Below are 13,941 nucleotides of genomic sequence, written 5' to 3'. Positions count from 1 at the left end.
CAGCGTACAGCTCTGTCAACACTGGCAGGCTGGAATGCCATAGCTCCCTGCACCAGACCTGCTGGATGTGAGTGCTGGGCAAGCCTGCGGGCATCCAGTTTGGGATGCCCCAGCTGTATCAAACTTAGCATCCCTGAGCAGCGTGATGGTGAGGCAGCAGGCTACGGCGATACGCCTGGTCCTGCAAGCTGTCAGTACCGGGATTCCCCTGAAGTTTTATGTTCATCCTCCTGGCACTCACAGAGGTAAAGATCAGCATGAAATGCAGTGAAACAGGCAAAGTATGGCCAGACAACAGAACTTGCATATTTTGGCATCAAACATGTCCAAGTGTTTCCATTGAAATAACAAAATTATACCAAGTGCAATTCCAATCATTGGTTACCAGATCTAAGATTAGACTCTAAAGCTTATCTAAATAACATCCTTTATTCTTAATGACACTGTACTTGTCACTGCCAAGCTACAAGGATTTTCCCACCCAAACTAGTCTGGTACGCTTTTAACTTCCTGTTAACAATAGGTAATATACCACTATTAAATAAAAACACACTCTTTGTGACATTCATGATAAAAGCAAATGATAGGTCTTCCTTTCGGACCACGTGAAGGCTTTCGGTAACTAGCAGTTATTAAGTTAAAAGGAATTGAGTTTTTGGGAGGTCAGATGGGTTGGTAACTTGGCTAGCTGTCTCAGCTGAAACAGGAATAGGAAGTCAGATGTAACGATTTGCCTTTGACACAGAAAAAATGTTTATTTTTGTTAATCAGATAACAAAACCTTGGGATAAGTTAACTCCTTGAGCTGGAATGTTTACAGTTTAGACAGGGCATGTTCAGAAATATTTGTGACATTGGCCTGTTCTGACACCAAGGATTTCTACAAGGTATTTGTAAATATGCATTGTTAAAATGAAAGCAATGAAACTTTATTTGACAGAGAGACCAACTGAATCTGTTTGTTCATAATATGTACTCTTCTAACAAGAAACTGGGCTGTCAGCCTCCTCTGGCTGGAGATGGCTCCTTTCTCAGAGCAGCCAAAGCTGTGGCTGGAGCAAGCAGCAGCGTCCCGACAGCAAGGCAAGCAGGTCAAGGCAAGTGGAGACGTGACAAAGCCTGGCCTCGCAAGGGACAGCAAGAAACTTCTTCAGGCCAAGGGACGCGTGCAGAGCTTGCCAAAAGCCTGAGGAGAACTCAGCTGACCAAAGCAATGAAATTGATCCTCCACTGAATTCTGCAAAAACACCATATACTAGAAAAATTCACTGAACACCATCTATTGAAAACAATCAACACATATGTAGGTATTTATTTTTAGAAGGGATGATCTGAGAAGCATTTTCTTCAGTGCTTGCAATAGGATACCTTTAACACATCTGTCATTCCAAGAAAACTTCAAACTTGTAGGATTATGGTCTTAGAGTTGTTGTTCACTACAAGCATCGAAAAGCACTTTCACACAACCTTAGATTTACATCAAAAGGAATCAAAGAATAAGTTAATTTCCCTTTTATAACAATTTTTGTGTGACTGCTTAGTGAATAAAACTAGTAAGTATCATGTTTTAATTTGCCCCTATCTAATCTTACAGTCAAATATGCTGCCCATTATTACAGAATAAACACACTGTTCAAGGTAACCAAGATAAAACAGGTAAAATATGGAAAACTGCCCTTGATCCAAATATGTCCCAATGACTTAGAAAGGTGGGGGGATACATTGCCCACTGGTAACTTCCAAGTCTTAGTTACAATGACATTCAGTGAACCGAAGACTGAGTCAAATCTAAAGATTAGACCTTGGGGAACTCACTATCACTAATACCAGCATTTTCCATTATGAAAGCAATGTGAATAGCTACTGACTATACTGGAGCTTGACAAGAAACAATAGTCGCTAAGAAGCACTGGCAGAGGTTTGGACCCGGACGTGAGCAGGTTGTTTTGAAACTAAACACATGCATTTACTGAAGTAACTACCATTGCTTCCCACGAGTGGTTATTAAACTAATCAGGCTGTATCCCTAAACCACTCCTCTGCTAGTTTCCGGAACGAGTCCCACCAAAGCCAGCTGCAACCGGAGATGAGAAAAGGCCAGAGCACTGAACGAGTCCCAGCTCTGACCAGATCTGCAGAGGTGAAAAAGAGAAATAAACTCCAGTAACAGCCCCCAGACCGAGCTTCTCTCTGCTTGTCTTCTCAATATCCACGTTTGCTCTCCCTCTCTTCCAGCCCACACACGAGAAGAGCAACGAGCCCAGCATGCTGGGAGACAGCTCCCAGGAGGAGTTCTGCTGCAGGTGATTCCCTGCACGCTGCCTGCTGCCCCAGCACGGAGAAGACCCATGGTGCCCACCCCATCAATCAGGGCATAAATATGGGGCGTCTGTAATCTCTGATGGGCTTCACCTCTACACCACTGAACAGAAGTTGCTAACTATGCTGGAATAACAATAATAGATTTGACTACAATTAGTCCTGACTAACAGCTACAGATTTTAAAATCGCCTATACATTCCCACTTTAATAAATAAATGTTTTTAACAGAGCATGATTTGTTTTGCTCTGTATCTTATTAACTATATGAAACAAATACAACATTTTCTTAATCTTGATTCAACAAGCTTTGCAGCAGCTTGGCTGACGACACTATCACACAACACAATGTTGTCTCATTGCTGCCCTGCCCTCTCCCACCTGACTTTCCACACCCACCTTCACCCTCTGTGTTCTAGGCTCCAAGCTCTCCCAGGAAGATTTTTGCCTGTGCAGTGTCAAGCACAGGGAACACAGATTCTCAGGGGCTTGCTGCAACTACTTAGAAATCCAGATGCTACTACAAGACATAAAACAAACCAGAAGCATACATCAAATGCAGTTAGAGGTTTGCATCCATCATTCCTTCACCTCAATTCCAAACTTCAACTTTCACTACAGAAATAGCTTCAAAGGAGGATAGCAACCTGTAAACATATAAGATTTCGGCCTCAAGTGCCTTAGTATCTGTTAAGAGCTTGCTAGTCCCTACATGATCTTAGCCATGAAGTCAAAGCCCTGCCAATGGGAGTATTTCCAATAGCTCCAATGGACTTGCTTATGTGTGCTAAGATAAGCAACCAGGAGCAGGTGGAAGAAGCTGCCCCACCTCTCAAACACTCAGAAAAATTAGCATCTAGAACACAGGAACTCATAGACTTATTATACTATAGGGTGACAACCTTGTAGAAACCTTTCTAAAGATATCTTTCTGCTAACTGGTCTTTTAATTATGACCACGACAGCTAATGCTTCTCAAACAGGCATTCTGTCCTCATTGTTAAGAATTAGGAGAAGGAGCTATGGCAAGAATCCAACTCCTTCTCTACTCCTCTCCCCACAACTGCATGTTTCCTTCATTTGTTGGCCCAATCCTCCCAAAATGCGGGAAGCTAAGTCAACAAGGGGGTTGAAACTGGTCAAGTCATGTACACTGCTTGGGTATTTGCAATAAAAACACTGACCAATCCAAAAAACACATGTCCTTAAAGTAGTATCAGCTAAACTATATATATATATATCTATATATAGAGATAGAGATATATGTGTCTTTTACTTCACTCCAGGCAAAGGCCATGATTGCCTTTCCCACAAATCCTCCCCAGAGACTGCGATGGAGGCTCCTCACCACTGAACCCATCAGTGCAACTGTGAAGAGGTCAGGTGGGTGCAGGATTGCATCCTCTCCATTGTGCAGAACTTCAGCAGGCAAGTTATTGCTGGCCCCGTGGATGTTATCTTAGCCCTGTAACGGGTAAACCCCACAGCGAAGGGTTCCAGGATCAGTGGTTAGCTAAGAGTCTGCTGCTGTGAAAAAGCTTCAGGTGAGTGCAATGGTAAATAGCCCACAGGATCAGCTAGTTTTCCCCACTGACTACATCTCTGTAACCTTCTTTTTTTTTTTGACGGGGGGGAAGACCAGCTTGTTTTCCCTCTTCATCTCCCCACCTCCACCCATCAGAATGCTTCCAAAATTAAGCACAGGCAGAACACATGAACTTTCCCATCTACTGCTCAGACATAACCAGTGTCAGCCTGCACGTCCTGGAATTTTCTTTGCATGCAAATGATTATCCTATATACTAGCTGTCATGAGATGTGGTTTTCCTTCTATGTACACAGGGGTTTAGAGCACGAGATTTTGAATGATTTGCGGCTACATATACATGAGCAAGGAATTTGCCCCTAAGCCACAGCACCATACAGTACATAAAAGCCTAAGGAGAGGTAGCTTTGAAGGACCTGTTTCAGTCCCTGAACACAGAGATGCAGCTCTTCTGTTGGAATGGTGTTTCCTTTTGCAAACATATAGAGAGCAGAAACATTTTCAGATCTGCACACTTACTCGCTGGCAGCCTGAAAATACAGTAGTTTGTATAACCAAACATGAATATCAAAGCTTCTGTCAGACACCCAGGCAGTGTCCACTCTTCGAGCAATGACTCACATCTTGTATTTTCACTCCTCTCCTCATTATTACAACAAAATGAAAGGCAGAAAAGCTTGCAACAGAAACAAATACTGACATTCTCAATTAAAGGGGAGAAACACAAGCATGACAGTAAAATGGTATTTTTGCCTTCTAGTAAAAGGTAATTCTGTACTGTTTGTCTCCCAATCAGCATCTCTCGTGTCTCCTTCAGACAAAAAGCATGCAGAACAATTCCCCATGACATCTGTGGCTGCAACAGGCTCTGGGGAAGCTCCATGCAGGGGATGTGTTCTAGCACGCATGAAACCACACACACAAGCTGGACTTTTCCACAGCAACATGCCGGCTGCAGTTTTCATGAACAGCATGTCTTGACTTCACCATCTTCACTGGTAACAGCTCCAGACCAACACCAAAAAATATACTTTCTCAAGTCCCAGCTCTGGTAGCCCCACTCTGACTCACCCAATTGCCCTTATTTATGGTCTTTGAAGTCTGTCAGATACAGAATTTCTTGGTAGGTTTTATATAAACACAATTTAAACAAACAGTCCCTTGACTACAGCATGTCTGGGACTGCCCTACTTCAGAGAGGCTATCCACCCTGTAGCAGGAGCCAGATTCATATGTCCCAAATTGCCGGGCTTGCAGCACCAAGGACTTTGGGGCTCCAGGGATACCGACCCACGCAGGGACACGAGACACTGGGAAGCTTGTAGGTCCTGCAGTCGAGTAGCATAACCTCCACCAAAGTCAAAACTGTACTTGCAGATGCCAAGGTCATTCAAAGAATCAGGTAAACTAATGGCATTTCTAATTGGGGATTACGGATTTTCCCTTGGAGGTTGAGCAGATTCCCCTTGAAATACAGTAAAAAACTACCTAAGTCTTGGGCAACCCCCAACACTTTTTCTTTATTATAATAGAATAAGAGGAACCAGAAATGGGGAACACATGTATCATTGCATGCAAGTATCAACACATACAAAGAAATCCAGGACACTGCACCAACAAAATGTTTTTTCTGTAGCTACGTTTTTTATTTGAAAATGTGTTTGCAATGCAGTTAGCCTAGTCATGCTCTCAGGCCCAGAAATTTCTGCTCGGCACCTCTGCTCCTCCCTGGAAAACGAGGAGTTGGAAAAGTCCCACTTCAGCAGGAAGTGAAGGATGAGGTCCTTTGTAATTTGAGATACTATCTTTTTTTTTAATGAGTTTTTAGTATCTGCTAGCAATGATCTACTTGATGAATGCAATGCCCACTCAGTTCCCACTGAGCCGAAACCATTTACAAGAGACACAGAGGAAGATTACTGAACACTATTTTCTTACTGATCAGCACAAAGTTATTTGGCACAAGCATCTCTGTAAATATTTGTCCAAGGCTGGGTAAATTTGCAGGGTGCGATGGCCCTCAGACCTGCACTTCTCTCTATCAAGTGAGAAGGCTCATAGCCTAGCACTGGAGCTCAGCTGTGCTTCGGCAGAAACACAGAATCCCGGAGCCTGACTTTAGTGTCATTCCTACCTTTCCCCTTTGGATCTGTTCTTTTTCATTTTCTTCCATGTTCCCCTCCACAAACAAAAAGTAGATTAATTTTGAGGTGGAATGAATGTGAGGTTATTCCTGGCTGTTGGGTAATGAAGAGAATTTGTCAAGTGCATTACACAGGGCTGGGCTTTGGCATGGGGAAGCCAGAGGGAGAGGAGGGAATTGCACCCACCTCCTGGCAAGCAGGCAGAGGAAGAGGACAGATGCAGAACCTCGTGAAGTCAAAGGCAATGTCTGCTTTGGTATGTGCAAGGAGGTCCAATGGACTCAGTTTAGAGCGACACTGGCAGCCTGCCACCGTATCCGTGTTTTGTTCACATCTGCCTGTGACATCCATGGGCCCAGAGCTGTAATTACGGTCTCAGATGTCACAGTACTACTAGCCCAGGAGATATTTATGGATCTGATACGTACAATCTATAGGCACTGTGTAGTTTCAGACACACTCTAGAAAGCTCCCCACTCCAGATGAGGGACAGCAAGCCTACAGCAGTTTTTTTGAGCTACACATCAAAGCAATACACTCCACAAGATCTCACATTAAAAGTCACCGACAGATCTGGACAGGGTGGATTGCAGGCACAGGGCTCAGACTTATACCATAGATATTATCAGAGGCATACTAATGAACTGGGAACCGGGTTAAGTATTAGCGCTGCACGTTTTCCTGTAAAGTGACTTGCAGCTTCTTATAGTTGCATTTTAAACTTAAGATGGTAATAGGGACAAGGACGTACTTCCCTCCTCCACCAGAAGGGAAAGGCCAGATGATCATTTCCACGCTGTTTATTTCCACAAAGGTTACGAAGCATTTAGAGAATACAGTGTATTCCAAGAACCTAGCTAGAGAGAAACAGCTCCACATTGTTTGCTATTTGTATTATTAACTTTTCCTCCAAAGTATACTACCACATAAACAAAATCCCCAAAATGTCACCATCTGTGGGAAAGAGGACTGTAACTGTCAGCGAGGAGCATGCAGGATATAGTTCAGCACGGGGAACAGAAACTATACCAGGTTACCAATGCTATTCCTGCATGTAATGCAGGGAGGTTTCTGTGTCCTTGTGTGAGCAGACAGGACGTTGTGTTAAATGCCCCCATCGGACAGGAAGATGCATGAGAGAAAAGTCTGATTCTCATCATACTGGCTCGGCTCTGGAACAGCTCGAGTTTATCTTCAAGGAATACCTCTCACTTGACCACAGCTTTAGACTCCACAAACACACACTTCTCAATCCATAACCTAAAGCATTACTTTCAGCAGCCTAACTGCAGCCGTCCCCTTATCAATATGCTGTATTTTTCCCAGCGTAGCTTATGTTCACTGAGGGAAGGGTTTCAGCCCCTTCCATGCTATGACAACCCATACACCCACTCACATACAGGCATATGCAAGTCCTAAACAGGACAAGAATCAGTCAATATATTTGTTTTGGAAAATATTTAAGGACAGGATTTTGAAACTTCTGTTTCCATAAATATTGGTATCCCAAACCCAGCACCTGCCCTTAACCGAGACCACTTGCCCTTCAGGCTGAGAGTAGCCGAACATACCGTGCTGCTGTGCCTGCTCACAGTCAGCTGGAAAGCTGCATGGGGGCATTTTAGTCACGGTCTGTATCTCTGCTAAAATTTACTTGTTAAAAGCATTCAGTGTCTATTTACCAAGAGGATGGGAGGTCACCCTGCGATGCTTCCTTAACTTTAGTCATCCTAAATATTTTACTACTTACAGTGCTCTCTGAAGGAAGACATTTGATGTTGTCATATACAGTTAGGAAGCAGGGTGCCTTTGTATTACAGAAAATACAGAGCTTTATAATAAACCAGACAGAAACATCTTCGTTACCAAAGCAGCTTTGTGCTGAGAAAGCCTTACACTGAGAAAGCAGTGCAAACATACCAGTAAATGCCATTTTCTGTTCTTAGTGTAAGAAAATTTAAAAATGCAAACTAGAAAACAAAGGTATTTTGTATTTAGCATGTGCTTACACAAACCACATAACCCTAAATCCTGAATATACTACAAGTGTACATTAACACTTCCAGTACAGATCAGCGTATTTTTCCTCCCCAATAACAGCTGTATGAGACTCTGGCAGAAGAAATGCCTTTAAACCAGGAGGAAATCTCTACATCTTAAACTCGGGCTCCCTCCAGCTTAATCAAATATGTTTTCAGTATGAACGGAGTCCTTGTATTTAAACTAAAACACATACGTGACTGACAGTATGCCATCTTAGCAAGGGCTTTCCACACAGGTATGTCCCAATACTGCAGCATTTTCAGACACTTCACAGAGATATTTCCTTAAAAGTTACACTGACAAAAGTAATTTCACCCTTTTGGGAAGTACATGATGTCTATTTAATTTTCTGTGCCTTTAACAGCTGGGACTCCGAGATTTCCTTTTGCCTCAGCTCTAAGCACTACACTGTGATTTTTAGTCAAACCACAAATAACATTTACTTTAGTTCTTTAACCATTCCAGTTCTTACCTTCTTTTTAGCTAAGCCTTTTCTGCTTCCTCCCATTAGAGGCAAATGCTGGCTTTACTGTTGCTTTCAGGATATCCTTTGCTTTTAAGGAAAAAAACAGGCAGAAAGCTGTATTCTGACATACCTTGCAAGGAGAGCAGCATTCGCTGCCAGCGGTGTGACTTTCCGGTGGCTGCACTCGGACTCCAGAACCACTATGTCACAAACCCCTGAAGCTCGCAACCAGGAGCCGAGGCAGATTGCTCTCGCACGCCCTTCCTCTTCTCCGGCTATCTGACAGCTGCACACTTTTTAGGACTGCAGCAGGACTTGTCTCCCAGCCCCTCTGCCACTCGGATAAATCATCCCCTCCCTGCTATTAAGAGCACGCTGCCATTATATCTTAAAAGCACGCCACAGCTTGCATGCCGTAGCTGTGGGAAAGCTGCATTTATTTATACAGGAAGCTTGAGCACAGCACTTCCTACTTCCCAGCCCAGTCTCAATTCAGCTGCAGGTGATTACTTAAACCCTGTCAGCTCCAGCCAATGCAGACCCTCTCTTCTTCTTTAGGTATCTGTGCTGCTTTTCATCCTAGCTCCTATCTGAGCCCTGGCAAGATAAAACTGAAAGAGATATGGCATTAGATGCGACACTCTTAAAAACCCTCCCAATTGCCATTTAACCTGGTTTAGGATAGCAGTTCAGCAGCTGCCCTGGCGGCAGATGATGTCTGAAACATTGCTGCCTTCTGCTTACCTCCACGTGTCAAAAATGCCACCTAAAAGAAAAGTGATTTCTTCATGTTGGAGGGAAAGGGAGCAAAAAATCTAAACTCACAAGTAAAGTATCAGTGTAATTTCAAATCAGAGTGCTTAATGATGATGGTGCTCGGCTTATTCTGCCCATACTAACTTTTGCCTCTTCAAGCTGGGCTTGTGTGTAAGAGGGGCTGGAAATTCTGCAGTTCTGTACTCCAAACCTACAGATGTGATTCACACCAGCCAAGCAGCAGGAGGAGACACCACTGTGCCACATGACACCAAACCCTCCAGAACTTTTCATGCTGTAGGAAATGTACAACACCCAGAGATACAAAGTAAAGATACACCAGAGTGCAGCGGGTGCAGAAAAACAGACGGAGAAACAACTATAGATGCTAGTCTCTGACTTTCTCTTTATGATGAATTACGTTCACTTAGTATTTCATGCAATTATTGTTGGCATTTTGCTTTCAGTACTTTTCTGAGAAGACTGATGTATAGGCATTTCTTCCCAGGTGTACAGAAGGTCACAGCTGAGCTTTTAGCTATTTTCAGACAAATATACTACATCAGATTAACTTAAGGAAAGGGCAGAAAGCTCGTGCAACTTTAATTCAGCCTCCTTGCACCCAGGCATTAGAGCTTTGTTTGAGTTATCATCACATACTCTTTTTCCTCTCCGAATAAGTACAGACCTTACCGATCTATTTGACACTGGGTGTTATATATAATTTTGTATTTGGGGAGGGAGGGAACAATCACCAGAATAAATATAGCCATGCCAACATGTGGAATCTTGTTGATCCCCACAGTATTTATTCATCAATAGGATTACAAAAGGATTAGGCAACCTAGAGCCATGTCGCAGATATTGCCACTTGAGCTAGTACAGCATTCCCGAGCAGTAGCAGACATTTATCCTTAACAGTGACCAACCCTAGACAGTAAATACCCAAGAAACACCTGGGGCTCAGAGCTATTTTTCAGGCTGCAAAGCAGTAGTGAAAAAGTGGAATTCTGCGTCAAACTTCACGACTAGAAAAGGAGTCTGCTTCAGGGGTTAGATTCTTGTCCTGCGTCCTGTCCTAGTACCAAACAGCTTAAGCCTCTATCACTGTCTTTTCACTACATCCCCTCTCCTCTCCCTCCCTCTGTTCCAGCTCCTGCATTTTCTTCCTGCAACTGCTACTTTTGCTACTCTGTCTCCACCACACAGGTACTTGTTAGGCCACAGATGACGTGCAGCAAGAAAAATCTTCCTGCTCTCGGCTCCTGTGCTCAGCATTACAGCACTTGAACAACAAAAGTACAATTATCTCAAGGAGGGGAATGGTGAGAGAGGGAGGAAGAAGGAAACCAAGTCATCATGCAGATGTAGGGAAAATGGCAGGGCAGTAGGTCCAGAAGTAGAGCAGGGCAGCTGCCAGTAGCAAAGTAGCAAAAGTAGCATCTGGTTTGGTACTTACTCCTTGCTGGCACAATAAAACAAAAACAAGCTTCACTGCGGTAGCCTCCACCAGTCAAGAGAAACAACTGCAAATAAAGGCTAATCATCTTTCCTTCAGATAAATGATGAGGCCAGCTTATATCTAGGGGGGCTGTTCTTTTGAACTAAGAAAACTAGATTAGTCCATTAAAATGCAGATAAATTCTGGAAACTTCAGCTGCAAACATCGCATGTTATTTTTATCCAGTTTCCTACTATGCATCTCTATACGTGAAAGTTATAATGTAACTGCACAAACGTGCAAAACTGCTTACAGCAAATTCATTTCCCTTAAACGACACAAAATTGGTAAGAAACACCATGTATTTAATTTTCTGGAAAATGTTAATGTGATGAGATGTGCTCATTCCAAGCACTCCACTTCTAGAGTATCAAATCCTGAACTGTGGTCCCTGGGTTTACGTGCAGGACGATCACCTACCGATGCTCTGTGAACAGCTGGCTATTCCCCTGTTTCTGTCTTCGCTTCTGTATTTCCCTCTACTTCTGTGCTTATCCAGGATCTCCACAGCAAAGAGGAGCTGAAGGTGACGTGGCACTGTGCAAGAACTCGGACTATAAGGACTCGAGATGATCAATACTGATGATTCTTTTCATTGCCATCACCAAAAGGCATGAGCTGGACTGTTACCAGCTCTTCTGTCAAAATGATTTCTCTTCCAGCTATACCTCAAGCCCAGGTACTCCATAGTTTGACAGAAGCACACTTCTTAGCAAGCTAACTTTGTGAAATGTTATGAGTCATGCTAAAATTCCTACCCAGCTGAAATCCCTAAATCTCTTAACCCCGTTTGATTGATTTCCTTTTTGAGCCAACAAATACATAAAAAATACAAGTTCAGAATGTCACACAATGCCAGTCAAGGCGCAAGATAAGTCCTCTCCATTTGCTTTCTTCTTCGATAACAGTGAAATAAAGCACAAAACTGAGAAGGTCCAATTAATTTTTTGGACACTCTTAACTGAAGCTTTTATAACTCCAGGGCTGGGGAAATGGCTGAGCCTCTGAGATGATACATGCCAAAATGCAACATCACCGTGAATTTTTAGTTGAGTTACCAGCCAGAGTAAAAATAAAGGCTGGCATAGTTAATTACTAATGTTGCTGTGTCATCCCTGCAGCTACTTGAAATACTTACAAAATGACTAAGCCACTCAGGCATTAACTAAAATTACTAATTAATTTATGACATAGGTGGGTAAAAAAGTAATAGTATGACCACTGGAAAGATCTCTCACATCCCAAACAAAATACTATTAAAAGCAAGTGAAAACACTGAGAGTACAACTAAGCATCACTATAATTCTACATAAAGAACTCAGATTAGCTTCTGAGGAGCAAGAGAAATTTTGACTACCCTGATTCACAGTTTTTAACTAATAAAAGAAAAATACATGCTGAAAAATAATTGCTATCCATAGGTGTAAAATAAACACAAGTTTTTAAATAAATAACCAAGCTTTCTAAAACCAGAGGCTAAGAAAAATCTGTCTTTATCCACTTCACACACAAACTATCCATTTTCCTATGCACAAAAAAAAAAATATATGCAAGAGAAATGGTTTTACAAGAAAAATAGATACTAATGTGTAACATAACCAATGCTGAAAACAAAAAAGGAAGGGTCTTCGCACCGTGAGCATATATATATTATCTGAAGTTGCAAGTATGACACCCCTGATGTCATGGGCTAAGAATAGTTTTCTTCAATGGGAACTATTTTAAAGGGGGAGTTACACCATCAAAAGTAATTTGTGGTACCTACCTAAACCTAATGTTTTAAAAAAGAAATCTATTCAGTATAAGTATTTATATAATCACACAACACTAGAACAGATGTCAGTGCAAAGAATACAGAGCTATGTAATATTTTGCACGCAGGCAAGCTTTACTCAGAATAGCTACAAGAAAATCAGGATCACATCTTTTCCTGTTTAAATAATCCTATTGTTCTACAATTCTGACTTGGTATGCAAGTCACTCACTGACAAACCAGGCTTGAAATCTTCATTATTGCCTTTAGCTAAAACACAGTAAAACATTATTATAAGGTGTTTTGCACTGGAGTGAAATAAATCAAGTTAAATTATTTTGAAAGAATAGTAGGTACAAATCTAAAGAGCTTTTTATTCTACAGTAAAAAATTGAGTGGGATGGCACACTGTCTACTGAACATTTATCATCATTATGATCTCAAAACGCGTGGATTAGTCTCAGACACAAAGAAAAGTGGTAGGTGAGTTACGCTCATCCTGCTCTATGAACAAGGCAAAATGCAATATTCATTAAAATTCATTGGCATGGCAGACCATCTCCAAACAAAACATGATCATGTGGCTTCCATAAAGCTCTGTATTTCTTCTCTATAGGCATTTTTTCCTGTGTTTATATTTTGAAGTACTTCCCGACACACTGGAAACTAACACTTGGTATTTGATCCATGCAGAACAGTACCGGAGGTAAAAAAAACACGCAGCCTCACCAGAAAACGGTGAGAAGACAGCCTGCTACCCTGGTGGGGTAGCTGCATTCGGGGTACTTCAAAACTTCAGCTTAAAGATCAAGGCTGATGGCTTTGACAGTACGTTACTGGAGTTGCAGAGCAACTTGTCTCCTTGGGACCTGGAAGCATTAAAAGAAAGTATATTTGCCCCCAGAGGAAACCCCGCCGGTGGCAGAGCTCTGTCGGTAATGCTGCCAGGAGCAGGCGTTTTGCCACCAGCAGCTGAACAGCTCTGCGACAGCCCTACAGAGATTTTTAACTTCTGCCAGCTCCTGCCTGTGCGCTAAGTGTGCAAAGAACCAGCCTGCAAAAAGAAAACCAGCTGAGTTGACAAGAGTCTGCCATAAATAAAATGCTGATGAACCACCACCGAACAGCAGACATCTAGCCCCGCGGTGGCCAGTGCAACACCCTCAGCCTACGGCCCATCCTCAGCCCCCTCTGCACGCAGGCGCAGGGAAGAGGCAGGTTACTGTCACCGTCCCCTTGACCCTCTCCTGGGACATGAGATGTGCCAGTCAACAGTTGGCAAAGCAGTCGCATCCCTCCCCACACGCACTGTGAGCGCGGACACAAACCCTCCAGATGGCAAGAAGAGGTGGCACGTCAGTGATGTGACGGCACTGCTCCTGCTGACACGGCAGCAGAGAACATGGGACATCT

The 13,941-nt window shown here is 42.8% G+C and overlaps 1 protein-coding gene across 3 annotated transcripts in view; it reads right to left on the bottom strand.

The window, feature by feature from the left end:
- The window catches only part of RNF144B (ring finger protein 144B), a 100,411-nt gene that overhangs the window by 45,795 nt on the left and 40,675 nt on the right, over positions 1-13,941 (bottom strand). The window contains exon 1 of one of the 3 annotated variants that reach the window (XM_037380527.1): positions 8,649-9,135. The exons of 1 other annotated variant lie outside the window; for it this stretch is intronic. The gene's annotated coding sequence lies outside the window, so the exon portion shown is untranslated. One more of the 3 variants, XM_037380528.1, reaches the window with a different exon arrangement.

This window comes from Falco rusticolus, chromosome 3 (genome assembly GCF_015220075.1).
Source record: "Falco rusticolus isolate bFalRus1 chromosome 3, bFalRus1.pri, whole genome shotgun sequence".
NCBI classification, from domain to species: domain Eukaryota; kingdom Metazoa; phylum Chordata; class Aves; order Falconiformes; family Falconidae; genus Falco; species Falco rusticolus.
Note: the sequence above shows the minus strand (reverse complement) of the source record. Positions and strands in the feature narration are given on the sequence as shown.